This window comes from Eschrichtius robustus, chromosome 3 (genome assembly GCF_028021215.1).
Source record: "Eschrichtius robustus isolate mEscRob2 chromosome 3, mEscRob2.pri, whole genome shotgun sequence".
NCBI lineage: Eukaryota > Metazoa > Chordata > Mammalia > Artiodactyla > Eschrichtiidae > Eschrichtius > Eschrichtius robustus.
Window position 1 is genome coordinate 120,786,632 of NC_090826.1, and position 17,323 is coordinate 120,803,954.

The window sequence follows — 17,323 nt, forward strand, 5'->3', positions numbered from 1 at the left end:
TGGAAATATCACCTTCTGGGTAATCTCAAGCTCAATTTATATATCAGTAATATTCAAATTGCAGATATTTTTTTCTGCCTTATATTAAAACATTTATACAGACCCAGGGAAGGAAAATCAACTGGATAAGACCAGTAACCCACAGTTCTGATAGTCATGCATCATACAGTTATGAATTACTGCTTAACATTTTTTAAAAAGGATTACTTTTAGATTAAATACCCACAAACTGGATTTGGACAACCAATGATTACAAGTCAAAATCATTGCTAGTATCATTGAACAGGCAACAGTCAGCTTATCACAAATAGCTGTGCTTCATACTCTAAAACAGACATTTTCCTGCAAAGCAGGTTTAAAGAGAATTTAAGTAAATGAAATTTGATTTTTCACATTGATTTCATTTAGGTTTAAGAACCAGAATGGATAAGTATTTTTTATTCACATATTAGATAGAACTAACTTCCCTCTTAGTACTTGTTCAGATATTTCTCTCAATAAATACATGTCCCCAAAACTATTTTAGGCACTAAAATATTTTGGTTTCATTTCTACATTTGCTGGAAGACAAAGGAAGTAAGTCCTGATCTTAGGTACTTTCTATTTCTTGATTCATATTACTATCTGTGTTCTTATTGTTGTTTTTGTCTTTCTGTTCTTTTTTCTTTTTCTTTTTTCCCTATTTTTCATCATTCTCTTTCTAACTTTATAGCACTGCCCTCTAAGGATTCCCATGGCATATAATATTCACATATATTTTTTCTTCACCAGTAAACTCTCTTAGCCTTACCTCAAAATATCTTAAAATAACATGCTTATCTTAGCAATCACTGACACCCTCCCCAGCTTTTGTAGCCAAGGTCTGAACCTATTCAAACCTCAAGACTGAGCCCTATACAAATAGTCTAGATATCAGGAAAAAGATGTCCCTAAGAAGATACTTGGAAAAGCCATCTAGCAATGACACTTTATTTCTATGTCATTCTTAATTTTTCTTTTCAGAACGGGTTCTCATACTTTAGTTCACCTTCACAGTAACTTTGAGAGATTGGCAGGTGTGTTTAACCCCTTTTGGAAAACAAGGAAGGAACCTGAGGTTAAGGGGGGTGAGGTGAATATTCTGGTGTCATAGAGTTAGTTGACTTGAAAAGATAGTGGGAACATCTAGTCCAGTGGTTGGTGTCAGTAGAAAGTCAGTAAGCATTAGGTGAGTGTTCAGGGCTGCCTTAACACCTTACGTCATGTCCCCATTTAGACCTTATGTGTGTGTTGTGTGTGTGTGTTTACATGAGTGATATTTGTAATTTTATGGTGATCTAGAAAAAAATACATTTCCCCTACATCCAGCTCCAGAATTAAAGTAACTCCTTTGATTTCCTACCTTTAATTACTGAATTTTTGTATCATCTCAACACTTGCAGTGGCATTGACAGCTAATGCTGGGTTTGCATTCCTGGTTGCCATCGGAGACAAGCCACTCGTCTGGAGGATGCCTCTCATAACGTTATTTTTTACTCCATCTCATAAAGCCTGTTCTGTATAAATATATTTTAATTAATTAATAAATAGGATGTAATGAATTCTGGCAGGGTGACATTTGAGCACAAAGTGAGGGGTTTAAACAGATACTGACATGTGTTAGCCAGGAAAACACCCCACACATGCATACACACACACACACACATGCACTCACACTCACAAAAGGTCTTTTTATTCATTGGAGATATATGTAATAAGGAGTTCCAGAAGGTTAATTTGACCTGTGAGGGGAACTGAGCAAGAGATACAGAAGTATAGGAGAGGCAAATGTTCCAAAATAGTTGGCTAGTCATTAATAGTGATACCTTTATGTTTCAGAACTAAAAACACTGGACAACACTAGAACTGATTCTTTCTAATAAGCTTAAAATGGCTCATGAATAGATCCTTTAGAGCAGTTTTACTGTTTCTTACCATAATGTTCTCTAGTAAATCCCATCTTGGTATGCAGTGAAGTGAATACGGGGACTTACATAGCACACAAGTGTATCCAATAAATTTTAGTTGTATCATCATTTAAATCAGCACTTCCTAAAACACAGCTACCTTGATTTTAAAGATTTTGAATGTCCCCACTGCATCAATCCTTGTTCTCAGAATACATATGTATGGAATATTTTAGACACATAATTGCAAAATCAACTCAATATTGGTAATCCATTCGGAATAAAACTTAGAGAAGAAAGCTACTTTTGTTATTGGAGAACTTTCCTTATTACTTCTCTATGCCTTTAAAAACTTACTTTTCATAAAAGAAACCCTTTCATATTTTAAAATACATTTCAAGCATTCCTCTATTTTAGCTTGTAACAGTATACATTGTAATTACCCTTCCTTCTTTCCCCAGCTATACTCTGAGCTGCTCTATGGAAGAGATTGCATCTTATTCATTTTGTATACTTACTGTCTGAAAACAGAATATGTTTATCAAATGAGTGAACCCTCAACTGTATTCTTCAGGTTGGTATAATTATTTACATTTTTGCAATCTATTTCCTATCACTATTTAAGACACCTTTAAAAAATATTGTCAACCTTAAGCAAAATTCACAAATGAGTGAGGTGTCTTGAGTTCCTTCCAACTGCCTTTCTATTCCTCCTCAATGCCCTGCTAGCTAACCTTGCTCCCCCATCACCTAATTGCCAAATGCATTGACGATGCTACCCTTTAGCTATAAAAAATGCTTCTCAGGACTCCATGTTGTGTCAGCTCCTGACCACTAACATCACCAGTGCCAGAAGCAACCCAGGGGTGTGAGTGAAAAAAAAGTCACTTCCTCTCTGAAGCTCAGTTCTCTCATCTATAAAATGTAAAAGTAAAAATATCTGCTCCTGTTGTCAGGGCTAATATTCTTCTGAGTTGGACCAAACAAACAAATCCCTTAGGCATCCTAGAAGAAAATTTGGGCCACCAATCTGACCATGATCTGGTTTTAGCTTTTTGCATACTGAAAATGATACACTGGAAGAAGCTTATTGATACTAGTATTATTTTATTTATTTATTTATTTATTCATGGCTGCGTTGGGTCTTCGTTGCTGCACACAGGCTCTCTCTAGTTGCGACAAGCGGGGGCTACTCTTCATTCAGTGCACCAGCTTCTCATTGCGGTGGCTTCTCTTATCGCAGAGCACGGGCTCTAGGTGCACGGGCTTCCGTAGTTGTGGCTCGCGGGCTCTAGAGTGCAGGCTTAGTAGTTGTGGCGCATAAGCTTAGTTGCTCCGCGGCATGTGGGATCTTCCCAGACCAGGGATCAAACCCGCGTCCCCTGATTGGCAGAAGGATTCTTAACCACTGCACCAAAAGGGAAGTCCAATTCTAGTATTATTAATGATCTTCTCCAGCCAACTTTACTCACATGGAATTTATAAGCTGCAGCCTGCCATCTTTTCCACAGTCTTTATTTCAGAGAGATTTGTAAAGTGCTTAAAAGAATGTCCATCCCATAGTAAGCATTATATAAATGTTGATTAAGTTCCATCAATTATCAAATTCTTGAACACCCTATATTCAGATATTCATATGAATTAATATTTATGAGAAAAGTTGCCAGACCACAATACAGAGGATTTGGAAAACAGAAAAAGAAGGAAAATCACTTAATACCACCACCATTAGCATTTTGCTAATTACCTTCCAATACTTTTCATAGATGTAATAGAGAGAGAGGGCAAGAATATCATTATCATCACAGTCAAAAATTTTTGAACACTTACTCTGTGCTTTACAGAGATTACTTCATATAATTCTTCCAATAATTCCCACTGAATCCCTATTGTCTGGTTCTAGACTCTGGGTAATGCCACCATGACAATTGCAGCAGAAACAGGCAGTTTTCTAACAAAAATTTGTGTTTGCTTTCCTTAATGCAACAGTATTGTTGCAAAGTAGCCTTCCATCCAGGAAGGCTATATTTCCCACCTAGAAGTGTCCAGGCAGGGCCATGTGAGCTGGTGCTTACCAATAGGATTTGGTTTTGTTTTGTTTTAGTACACATTTGTATTAATATGTACCTTAAATGACTGTATATGGGTCAGATTTTGTTTTACCTATTTGAACCTAAAACAAAGTAACTCAAGTTGTACAGAAATATAAAAGCCACTTCATTCAACAGCACATTGTGAACTATATTTTCTATACTAAAATACCAATAGGATTTTATTGGGAGTGATTTGCGTCACTTCAGGCCTGAGGTGGTTAAGAGCAGGTGTGGCTTTGCATCTCGCTTTCCATTTCTCTTCGCTGCAAGTAAAAGACCCCAAGGTCCTGGTGAAAATGGTAGAGCCACAGAGTAGAAGAAGCCTGGGTCCCTGAATCACCTGGAAAGTTCCCCTCCAAACACCAGTGTTGAATTATTTTAGCCTTCCCCAAGTGATAAATAACCTTTGATTATAAACACACTGGAATTTCAGAGTTTATCTGTTACCTTAAATAATACCTTAAAGAATTCACTAATACTACATACCAACTTGCAAGAGGATATAGTTGTAATCATACTGATATCCAAGCTTTCAAATTACTTTTTATATTTTACATCATTTGATGAATATTTCCCCTGCAATGTGACATAATTTCTATCAATGTAAATATTTGCAAAATAGCAAGGTATTCCACAGTTTTATAATAATTTCTTATTGGTAGACTTCTGTAATTTACTTTTGCCAATAACAATGAAATAATGAACTATTTAATACCCTCTTTCATATAATGTTTTCTACATAAGAATTAGGTAATTGTAAAATATCCCTTCAAAATGAAATTACTGTTCCAAAGTATGTAAACATTAATGTATACAAATTCATTCCCAAAATAATTTTACCAGTGTCCTGGCAAATAACATTTCACTAGAGTATGTGCTTTATCATAACTTACTAGGAATGTATAATCTTTTGAAAAAATATTTTCAAGTTTAATAGATAAAAGTGATAACTTGCTGTTTTGATTTGATTTACTATCCCTCCTAGTGGCTGTATTTTCTTATCCCTTATATGTTCTACTAGTTACATGATGAACATATTTAGCATCTGCAATTTCTCTTGAACCTTAACTAGATGAAAATTATGTTGAAAAAACTTGTTTTGTGTAGAAGACTCAATCAGCAAAAAGAAATCAATGATATAGTTATGTGTTTGGAGGGCACTATAAAATCTATAAAGTCTTGTTCTGGCATTGCTGAAAAAAAGAGTGGAAATAGTGAAATTAGAAAAGGCCCTTTGTGAACAGCTAGTACACCAAAATAAGACTTGGCCATGTCTTTCCAGGATTTACACAAGAGATTAGCTAGGACTCGACATTTTGGGGAGTTTAACATTGCCATTGCTTAGAATGCTAGCTGATATAGCCAATAAACCCCGTATCTCTTTAGCTGATTTAAGGGAACTGGCACAGGAAGCCGGGAGCTCCTGCAGAACCATTGTTCCCATATTAGGACCCTACAAATACTCTTAGCTGAGATTGTGCTGCTTGCTTTAGACTTGGCTGTAGAGACAGAAAAGTCAGGAAAGAGCTGGTATTTACAAGCTAGTGAAAAAGACAAGAATAACATACTAGGGAGGCAGGAAAAAAATTCATGCCAGTACCACTAAATTTGATGTTATGTGCTCTCACTGGTGTCTAAACATAAAAGAAAACAAAGGAATGAGGAAATTAGATGGTTCAACCCCCAAATATTAGACATACCTCCTATTGCTTAGATAATTTTAATAAAAGTTTTATTGTGGCCTGATTTAGTCCAATAATTGTCATATTTCCCCCCCTCCTTCGGCTCTATAGACATAATCATAGATTTGAAGTCACTTGTTAAAAGTAGGGGTTGGGGACGGGGGAAACATTTCTACATTCTGTATGTCACAGAAATTCTCCTACTGACAGTTCCCATTAGGAAACACTACAATGGCGATTTAAATTAACTTAGGTCAACTGGTTGCCTAGCAGTAAGAACTAACCTTAACATCAATCTGAATATAAATCCTAGCTGATAATATTTAAAGCTTGAACAACTGTGTTTTATTAGTTTATGGCAGGGGTCTTCAGTGGCCTTTGTGTCTCTTTTGGTAGGATGTACAGAAATTGTTCTGTAGGTCATCAGCTACAATTGTTCTTTCCCAAATATTAGGTTAAACCTTCTAGAAACCCTAACATATTTTTAATCCAGCATGATTGTTAAGTCAAAGAAGTTCTGATGGTTTAATTTCAGTTAAATTAAGTCACTCAAAGTGGGCAATGCAAGTCTATGAACCTCTGAAACTGAAAATGGTTAGAATTATGGGGAAGGGCATTCATTTTAAGTAATCACAAATGATTCAAGAATTTTAACCAAAATCAAATTAAACTATTTGATATTATCAATATAATTTAATACAATTAAACTATTAAATATTAATTCAACCTAATATTTATACTAATTCTACTACATATCATTTTGAATCAATTGCAAAAAATGAAAAGAAGAAAATAACTGAATGATGTGCACTTATTACAAATTTTTCATGTAAATATAAATGGCCAGCTGACTAATCATGGATTTTCTAGCCCTGTCTATGTTGCCCTGAAACAATTAACTTAATGTAAAAACAGATGAGTCCATGCTACAGTCATTCTAACATTAAATGTCCTTAGAACCTTATTTATCAGAAAGAAAAATAAATACTCCTAAATCATTCCCCTTAGTAGATTTTGCTTTTGAGATTACAAATTCATATATATTAGTTATAATTTTCAAAATATGTGAGACCCTTAATAACAAGGGCACTATGTTTTTTACTCAGAACTGGAATATAGGGCCTTGTGTGTCTTTTTGGTTTGTAGTGTGTGTACTATAACTACTTGTTGAATATTTTAAATCTTGCTGATATTTGGGTGCTCATTCTAGTTTCAAATAGAACCATAAACCTTCAGCATTCATAAGGCTGGATTATATTTTGTACTATAACAATTTTACAACAAATTTCAAAACTACATTAAGGTCTCACATAATATATGTAATGAATATATTTTCTTGCATGAAAATATGCACAAAAAATATGCTACATCTCAGAGTTTCAAAGGGCTTTTTGTCATCAATTTATTCCCTGAGCATGTTTTTGTATTTTTTAAAAATTCAAACTCAAGTCAAAATTTGGTATGCTGGAATTAATGGGGAAAGCCATGTGTGTGAATTCAGTGCAAAGGTACAGAGAAAAACCTGTTCATTCAAATTGGTAAATATTTATTTATTGTAAAAGATAATAAAGTTTTCTTCTATGGTGGGCTCTAGAAATGATTGAACTTAGACAGTCAGAACGACCTACAAATGAGACTTAGCTCTCTGTTTATTTCAAGTTATCTATCCTCTTGGAAACTCTGTTTCTTCATCTACGAAATTAGTATACTAATCTCTATTGTATATGGTTGTCATGAGAATAAAATTAAACAATACATATAAAACACTAGCATAGTGTTTGTCAAGTAGAAGCATCCCTTCCATTGAACACTATATCTTGAAATGCTCAGGTACAGTTCTGCATGAATGCAGTTAACTACATAAACTCTCAGGTCTCCTCCAAATCTCAGACTTCTGATTGCCTACTAAGAATTAAAGTCCAGCTGAATCTCCACATGTGCACCTGATCATCTATCAATCACATTTATCCCATCAGCTTTGAACTGCTCCATGAGATTTCAGATTGGAAGTAAAAATTCCAGATCTTAAACTATATTCTTTGTGTTAGCTGCTTCTTTTGAATAAATCTAAATACTATTATAAACAAAAAATAAAATATACATATTATAGCATAAAATTATCATGAAAAGTATAACTAAAACATAAAACCTTTTTAAAAATTTTTAATTTCAAAATAATTCCTCACTGGGAAAATTCAAGTTATGATGATGCTTCTGGCATTATGCCAAGATAATCAGAAACCCATGATTTGGTTGGAACAAAAGGGAAAGTGTTATTAGCTACAAGGGATCGGCACAAAAGATATTCTGCTTCCAGTTCCACAGATGTGGAATTTGGGCAGCAGTTACTGGCATTCTGTAGGGTGTTGTCAATTGTTTTGATAGTCTATATAAAGAATGCTGATCTGTACAGGTGTGTGTATGCCAGATAGAGAAATATTGGCAGCCAGAATACCTCACAGTGGAATAAACCTGTGATCACTTTTTGGTCTGCTATAGACAAACCAAGATAAGACGACCCCTCCCCATTTCTTCATGCTTGTGTAACCATCCAGAAAGATCATGCTCATGTAGGGTATCATTCATTAGACCCAGTGTTCTTCCCAGTTACACTGCAGGCTACAATTCTCTGCAGCTTTGTGAAAGTCAGGCTGCTGTCATTTTTAAGGGACACTAAGTCAGGACAGCTGGGAATGCTAGCTCTGCCAGTCAAGCAATAGTAAGGATCAAAATATAGCCACCAGCCTATTCCTGCATGCCCTCATCCACGTCACAGTTTGTGACACTAATCTCTAAAGCTAGTCACAACTCACTACAAAGAAATGTTTCCTATGTTTTCTTAGAATCACCCACGTGATTCTCACTGGGTAAACTCAAGCTCCAACTGCTATTAGGACCAATGCAGTTGTTCCTAGGTGGGTTTTTCTGACTCTTGACTTTTTGTTGTTGACCTTTGTAATGGTAGAGAGCAATGAGGTGATAGTTTAGGCCCTTGCACAAGATGATGGGGAGGGAACTGAAATTAAGAGGGCGCAGAATCTACCTAATTTCAGTCTTTTCTTCTTTGAGAAGGTTGATATTTCCTGTCTACCCCTCGAGTGGTTAATAATACAGTGGCTGATTCGTCTTCACCCAGAGGGTTATTGTCATCCTTGGTAGAGTTTGACATTTTACACTTTAAGTAAGCACACCCTTAGGCAAGGAGACACCACAAGACAGATTTCCTTATTAGAAGAAGATGTCACCAAAAGAACAAGTCAACAAATATGCCACCACCAAGAAACAACCAGCATACCAAAGGAAAGGAGACAATAAGACAGGAAGAAATGTGAGAGGAAGAGATAAAGAAAGGGGGGAGGAGGGAAAAGTGGACATTAGAGAGAGGAAGGATGTGTCCCTTGGAGCACAGTGAATAGAAGACAGTAATATCTATTCTCAGCTATTAGAATGCAATTCAGGATACTCAACCACCTTGCCACTATCGAGTATGAAAACAGGGCTTTATACTGGGATTATTAATGCGTGACTGCTCGTGAGCCTCAATCCACTGTGCTGTCATGACCAGTTTTAAAAGAAAAATAATAGATAAAACAGTTTGGGGTTCCAAGTTGTGTAGATTTAATTTGCAATATGTAGGTGATTAACAAAAAACAATGGCACATGGTAAGCTCAAGTCCACAGCACTGATAGCAATCTACAAAGTAAAGCACCTGGGAGATTGGAGGTGGGGTGTTTTAGGAGGTGGGCTCAAGGGCACCAGTGTGAGCTTTACAAGAATGACTCATATTGATCTTCTCTGCTAGTCCTTTTACCGTTAGGAATCCCTCACATGGCTGTGTTAGATCAGGTTCCCAAATCTCAGTCACATATGAACTGAAATGTGTAATTACACAAATGTTGCCGCTATAGCTTATTTATATATCTAGTGTTTATTGAAGTCCTTGCCCTTACTGAACTTAAAGTCTTGTAGGAAAGACATAAATTAAACAAGATAAATAAATAAAATATATTATATAATATTAGACAGTGATAGGCACTTAAGAGACAAATAAAGCAAAGAATGGATCTAGGAGATGTTGAGAATGATGATAAAAAGACCTAGAGCAAAAAAGGCAAACTATGTGGGTTTCTGGTTCAAGAGAACATGAGAGAAGTGAAATTAGAGGCAGCGGCTATACAAGATCTTCACAGCGTTTTATCTCAGGGCGGAAAAAATGAATTGGAGTGATATCTAGAAAAAGGAGCAAAGAGAATTATCAGTTTCTTTTTGTTTTGCCTTGTTCTGATTTTTTTTTAATGATGGAGAAATAGCAGCATATTCTTGAATAGGCAATGTGGGATGAGATCTGATGGGCAGATGGAGGGGATAGTCTTACAGAAACAGAGGCAGTTCAGGGAAGTGCGAGCTCATAGGCACAGGTGTTAGCAGGGATGTAGATGTGATAGTAATAGGTTACAGAGTTTTTTTGCCGTGAAATAGGAAACAAAGCCATCAACCGAGAGTGAAAAGAGTAAGAATGTATTAGAGATTTCAGGAGAGAGGAGAAGGCATGAAATAATTTCTAAAATATCTAAAAATGAATGGATACAAAAAATACAAGTTCTAGATAGCACTAGGGGCCCATTTGAGGTTAAAGATTATGACTTCAAAATGAGATCAGTCAGCATAGTTGTGTGTTTTCCCCCAGCCATTTCAATTGCAAGTGAGCAAACACAGTATATAATGAGGGTTGAATTACTCAGAGTTGTGTTTTAGCCAAAGAACTACAATAAAAATAAGTGCAAGGGAGCGAAAAGTATATTCAAAGGAGTGTTTATAATAATTAACCAGAGAATTTAAACTAGGTAGGAAGGTAAGTAGGATTACAAGGGTGGGGAGGGAACCTGAGAATGTATTAACTTCAATGGATTGTGTATCTCAACTGGGTTTAATACTTGTAAGACTTGAAGAATCTAAAGGGGGCAAGAAAGGTAGAAAATCGTGGTCAAAGAATAGAATACATCACATTGAAACTGTGGAAATGTTCAAATTATTGTTAATAACAAGAACTAAGATGTGACCATGGAAGTAAAAGGCTTATGGAGGACAAAGAATAAGATCATTGAAAGAAAGGAGGACACAGAACTGAAAATCCAGGGTTTTAGAAAAGATGTCAATATGTTACATTGAAATCACCAAAAAGGATGAAGGATTAGCACTTCAGTGTGTGGCAATGATATAGGAGCAAAAATATTCAAGAAGGGAGTATTTATTCAAAAGAATTAAAACATAGCAAATATTAACAACAAGGCTATGACCTTCATCATGCAGGACACTTGGCGCTAAGTGTGCTATTGCTACTGGGGTGCGTTTGATTCTTTGCACTCTCAGAAGATAGCATTACGGAATATATGACTCCAATATTGAATGTTCTGCTGTGGATGAAATGCTCTCAAACAGCACTGCATGCTACAGAGAAACTGTTCATGAAAAGAAGAGTCAATCAAAATGGCAAACTTTACTGATGTCTTATTTTAAGAAATTGCCACACCCACCCCATCCTTCAGCAACATCACCCTGATTGGTCAGCAGCCATCAACATCAAGGCAAGACCCTCCACCAGCAAAAAGATTCTGGCCTGCTGAAGTCTCAGATGATGGTTAGCATTTTTTAACAATGAAATAGTTTTAGTTAAGATATGTACATTTTTTTTTAGATATAATGCTATTGTATACTTAATAGACTACTGTATAGTATTAACATAACTTCTGTATGTTTGTATGCACTGGGAAACCAAAAAATTCACTGTATTGCAGTGGTCTGGGACTAAATCTGCATTGTCTCCAAGGTATGCCTGTATTTTCTCACAATATACACACTAATTGCAAAGGTGAAAAATGGTGACTTTATGGTGAACAAACATGGCAGCATCACCTTGATTAGTGATCAAGTTTAATATCACCAATGGAGGAGCAGATCCATATCACAGGCATATGAATATGATACACTGAGAATAGTAACCATCATTTCTATGGTGTCATGCCCACTTTGCATGACCTGAGTCCTGTCATGAGGCCTCAGCTGAGAGACATTCTACAGAATGAGATGCCTGTCATTTTTAAGACTTCCGTGGTCGTAAAAGATATAGAAAAATTAAGAAACTATTCCAGATTGTAGAACATGGTTATCCTGGATTATACCCTGGATTAGAAGGGAAAAGAAGACTTTTTATTAGGACAATCTGGTATCAATGCTGATTTCATTTGGAAAGTTGTATTGTGGTTGTGTAAGAAAGTGTCTTTGTTTTAGGCGAAATGTATATTAGAGTACTTAGGTATGATGTAGCGTTATGTAACTTGTTCTCATACGGTTAAGATAAATAATAAAAATAATTTGTTTTCAGTGTATTGTCTCTCAACTCCAAATTCATATGTTATTGCCTGCTCTACAAAAGTGGATCTGTGCCTTTTAAGTTGTTTTGCCAGCTGGCGATAAGCTTTATCAGTAAAGGGAGCTGGAGATACTGGAGAGATACTGCAGGAGGAAGGGATTTTGTTTCCTGGGTCCATTGTGCTCAATTGGCAGGCTTTTGTAGAGCAGGTGGCTTCTCCAGTGCCTGGCTACTACAGCGCAGAGCTTCCCTAGCACCCAGCTCTGTGGCCCAGGCAGCTTCTCCAGGGCTCAGTTCCTGCAGCTTCTCCAGCAGTGCATGGTGGCCAAAAACACCCGGTGGCCAATAGCATCCACCTGTAATCACCTCCAGGGATATACCTTCCTGTGAACAGCATTCCCTGGTTCACTAGAGGATAGATTTCCAGCAAGTTCCACCAGCACAGCACCACAACTTCTCTGACATTCATGGGCACTTTATTTCAGCCCTAAGGGTAGTGGCTGCTTCTTATATCTGCTATTCCTATATTGTTTAGAGTTCTCTTTACTTTTTATTAGTTCATTTCTCATTTCTACAATCTCCAGTTATAGTTAATAATTCTTTATATTAAACTTTCTCTCTTCAAGTTACTATGTAGCTCTCAATCCCGAACAGATCTTGAAGGATAACATATACTTCTGGATATATAGAGAGCAGTGTATATAGATAGAGCGTGGAGATGGTACTGGAGCAAACGTAGTAAAATGTAAACAATTGAGGAATGTAGAAAGACAATATGAAAGTTCTTTGTACTGTTCTTACAACTTTTAAAAATAATGTCTTAATTTAACTCCTGGTGTTCTGAAATTTAATGATGCTGTGCCTCATTACTATTTGAATGGCTTTTGGTATAAAATTAAACAAAATTAAAATTAACATTTTTAATAAGATATCTGTTTTAATCAAATGGGTAACGTTGATACATGAAAATCTAATCTGATTTTCATATCATTTCAGTATTACCTGCTTCTATGTTGATTAAAAAAAAAACAAACAGGTGTTTATTTTCCTTATAAATGGCCAGAATTCCCACTATGCTATGTCAGTCCCAGCATCTTTCATGGAATTAGAGGCTGAGCTCTTAAAGGAGTCATTTTACTACAGATGGATTTTTTGTGAGGGCAAAGGAGCTCATATACATGACATTTGGCTGGAACTCCAAATATAAGCTTCAAAAAGACTATTCTAGAAAATCCACTTTGATATAATACCTCTAGCCCACTCCACAGTGGGATCGTTATGAACCATTCAGAGTCAGGTCCCCAAAACATCCACCCCCAAAGTCTCTATTCCAATTACTTACATGTTTGTCTTTTCTACTAGGGTGGGGACTTCTTGAGACCAGCTGCTTCTTTCCTCACTATGTCTCAGAGCCTACACTGATGTCTCAGAAATAACAGACACTAAATAAATGTTTGCTGTTGAGTAAATAATTCCTACAAGAATCCTAAGAAACTTAATGTGGAATTGCCTATAAAGAATCACCTTACCTATCTCATTCTCTCTTTTTTCTTTATTTTATTTTTATTTTTTATTGAAGTATAGTTGATTTACAATATTATACTAGTTTCAGACGTAGAGCAGAGTGACTTAGTACTTTACAGATTATACTCTATTAAAAATCATTACAGGATAATGACTATAATTCCCTGTGCTATACATTATATCTCTTTTACACATTGTAGTTTGTATCTCTTAATCCCATACCCTAATTTGCCTTCTCCCTTTCCCTCTCCCCTTCGGTAACCACTAGTTTGTTTTCTATATCTGTGAGTCTGCTTCTGTTTTTCATATACATTCATTTGTATTATTTGTTAGATTCCACATATAAGTGATACCATACAGTATTTGTCTTTGTCTGACTTATTTCACTAAGCATAATATTCTCTAGGTCAATTCACATTGCTGCAAATGACAGAATTTCATTCTTTTTATGGCTGAATAATATTCTATTGTGTATATATACCACATCTTCTTTATTCATTCATCTTCTGATAGGCATTTGGGTTGCTTCCATATCTTGGCTATCGTAAATAGTGCTACTATGAACATTAGGGTGCATGTATCTTTTCGAATAAGTGTTTTTTGTTTTTTGTTTTCTTTCCAGATATATACCCAGGAGTGGAATTGCTGGATCATATGGTAGTTTATTTTTAGGTTTTTGAGGAACCTTCATACAGTTTTCCATAGGGGTTGCACCAATTTACATTCCCACCATCAGTGTACAAGTGTTCCCTTTTCTCCATATTCTTTCCAACTTTTGTTATTGTAGACTTTTTGAAGATAGCCATCTGACAGGTGTGAGGTGATATCTTGTTGTTTTGATCTGCATTTCTTTAATAATTAGCAATGTTGAGCATCTTTTCATGTGCCAGTTAGCCTTCTGTATGTTTTCTCTGGAAAAATGTCTATTCAGGTCTTCTGATATTCCTTGATTGGGTTGTTTAGGTTTTTTCTTTTTATTATTGAGTAGTATGAATTGTTTATATAGTTTGGATATTAACCCCCTGTTGATCATATCGTTTGCAAATATTTTCTCCCATTCTGTAAGTTGTCTTTTTGTTTTGTTTATGGTTTCCTTTGCTGTGCAAAAGCTTTTAAGTTTAATTAGGTCCTATTTGTTTATTTTTGCTTTTATTTCTTTTGCCTTAGGATTCAGATCTAAAAAATTATTACTGCAATTTATGTCAAAGAGTGTTTCACCTGTGTTCTCTTGGAGGAGTTTTACATTTAGGTCTTACATTCAGGTCTTACATTTAAATCTTTAATCCATTTTGAGTTTATTTTTGTATATGGTGTGAGGTAATGCTCTAATCTCATTGTGTTGCATTTAGCTATCCAGTTTTCCCAGCACCACTTGTTGAAGAGACTGTCTTTTCTCCATTGTTTATTCTTGCTTCCTTTGTCATAGATTAATTGACCATAGGTGTATGGGTTTATTTCTGGGCTCTCTATTCTGTTCAATTGATCTATGTGTCTGTTTTTGTGCCAAAACTATGCTGTTTTGATTACTATACCTTTGTAGTATAGTCTAAAGTCTAGAAGGGTGGTACCTACAACTTTATTCTTGTTTTTCTCAAAATTTATTTGGCTATTCTGGGTCTTTTGTGGTTCCACCTAAATTTTTGGTTTATTTGTTCTAGTTCTGTGGAAAATGTCATTGGTATTTTGACAGAGATTTCATTAAATCTGCAGATTGCTTTGGGTAGTGTGACCATTTTAACAATATTAATTCTTCCAACAAGAGCACAGGATATCTTTCCATTTCTTTGAATTATCTTCAATTTCCTTCATCAATGTTTTGCAGTTTTCAGAGTATAGGTCTTTCACCGCCTTGGTTAGATTTACTCCTATATATTTTATTCTTTTTGATGCAACTCATTCTCTTTTAATACTTCCTTAGGACTTCCATGGTGGCACAGTGGTTAAGAATCTGCCTGCCAATGCAGGAGACACGGGTTCAATCCCTGGTCTGGGAAGATCTCACATGCTGCGGAGCAACCAAGCCCGTGTGCAACAACTACTGAGCCTGTGCTCTAGAGCCCACGAGCCACAACTACTGAGCCTGCATACCACAAATACTGAAGCCTGCACACCTAGAGACCATGCTCTGCAACAAGAGAAGCCACCATAATGAGAAGCCCACACACTGCAACAAAGAGCAGCTCCCGCTTAATGCAACTAGAGAAAGCCTACGCACAGCAGCAAAGACCCAATGCAGACAAAAATAAATAAATAAATAAATAAATAAATATACTTCCTTATTGGAAACAAAGTTTGGTTCCTTAGGGACATGACAATATTAATCATTTGAAAATTTAAAATTTGTAGCCATATCCAGATATACTGATTCAACTGTTTCTGTTCTTATTTTTTTCTTGCAGCTGGAGGGTTTTGATCACTCCACACAGCCTACTGAAATGACTACATTGTTGGGGATCTCATTCAGTTGTTTCAAAGAGTAGAAACATAGAGCAGATTGTTCCATAGAGAGATTTTCATCAGGTAGATATGGCCAGAGAGTATCAAAAGCTGGTAGACATATTCCTGCAGGCAGCAGCTCTGTTTTGTGTGAGCCGAATGCCTCTGGCTGTGTCTATTTTCCTTACCTTGCTGACAAAGGTATTTTGCTCCACTTTATGGAGTTTAGGTATCATACACTTAATAGCAGTTAGTGACGTCAGTGCTCCTCAGTATAGTAAATCTCTAGTGTGAGATAATCTTAATTAATGATCAGCATAAAGCAGAGAGAGGTCATTTTTTTTAATGTTGCCATAAAGCCTGCGTTCACTATGGTAGAGTCGGAAGGAGGCAATCCCATTAATCTTTGTGCTGTATTGATAAAATTATATACCCTCCTGAATATCAAGGGTGGTACCTTTTAAACCATTCTCCAGTAAGGTCCTGAACTATCCCAGAGGCATAAGATTTGGCCTCATGCAACCTGAACTTGATCCCAATCTTGTCCTTTATCTAGGAATGTGACCTTGGGCAAGTCTTAACCTCTTAAAGGCTCAAAGTTTTCATTCATATTTTTTCTCCTTTCCAAATCCAGTATATGTGGGCTTACATGTGTTTTACACACTTTTTTACAATTATCCAGTATGACGTTTATATAAAGAAAAAAAGCATTTCTTAAAGCATTTCTGAAATGCTTTAAAAAACATTTCTTCAAAAAAGCATTCCATTATATTATTCTATATAAAGGAATAAAGCATTTCTATGTGTGAGGAAGTAGGTTTTTATGATCCACTATTTCCTACTTATCTCTTTCCTATTCAGTATATGAAGTGAATAAGAAATAGAATATGAAAACGCTTCAAAAATGTGAATTATTATTATCACTTTGCACACAACAAACTGAAGGGCTTTCCCTAAAATTCTTCAAGTCATTGTGCATGGATGTTATAGGGCAAAATGAAAGGTAACATGGGAGGGATAGAATTGCTCTCTTTGGCGATCTGTAGCCTAATTCAAGATGACGTGGAGTAATAGCAAAGAAGTTTTCCCAGGGCATACGAAGAGATTTAAAGGAAGTGGCAGCTTGGATCCCCCTGCAAGGTACACTGTAGATTGGGCAATGCCATTTCGCTGTCACCTAGGAAACAAGAGGTGGCTGCCCTGTTGACCTATACAAGGGTGCTATGGGTCAGGTAGCATCCCCGGATCATAAGATATGGAAGAGCTTCTCAATCTGAGTCCCCAGGCCCACC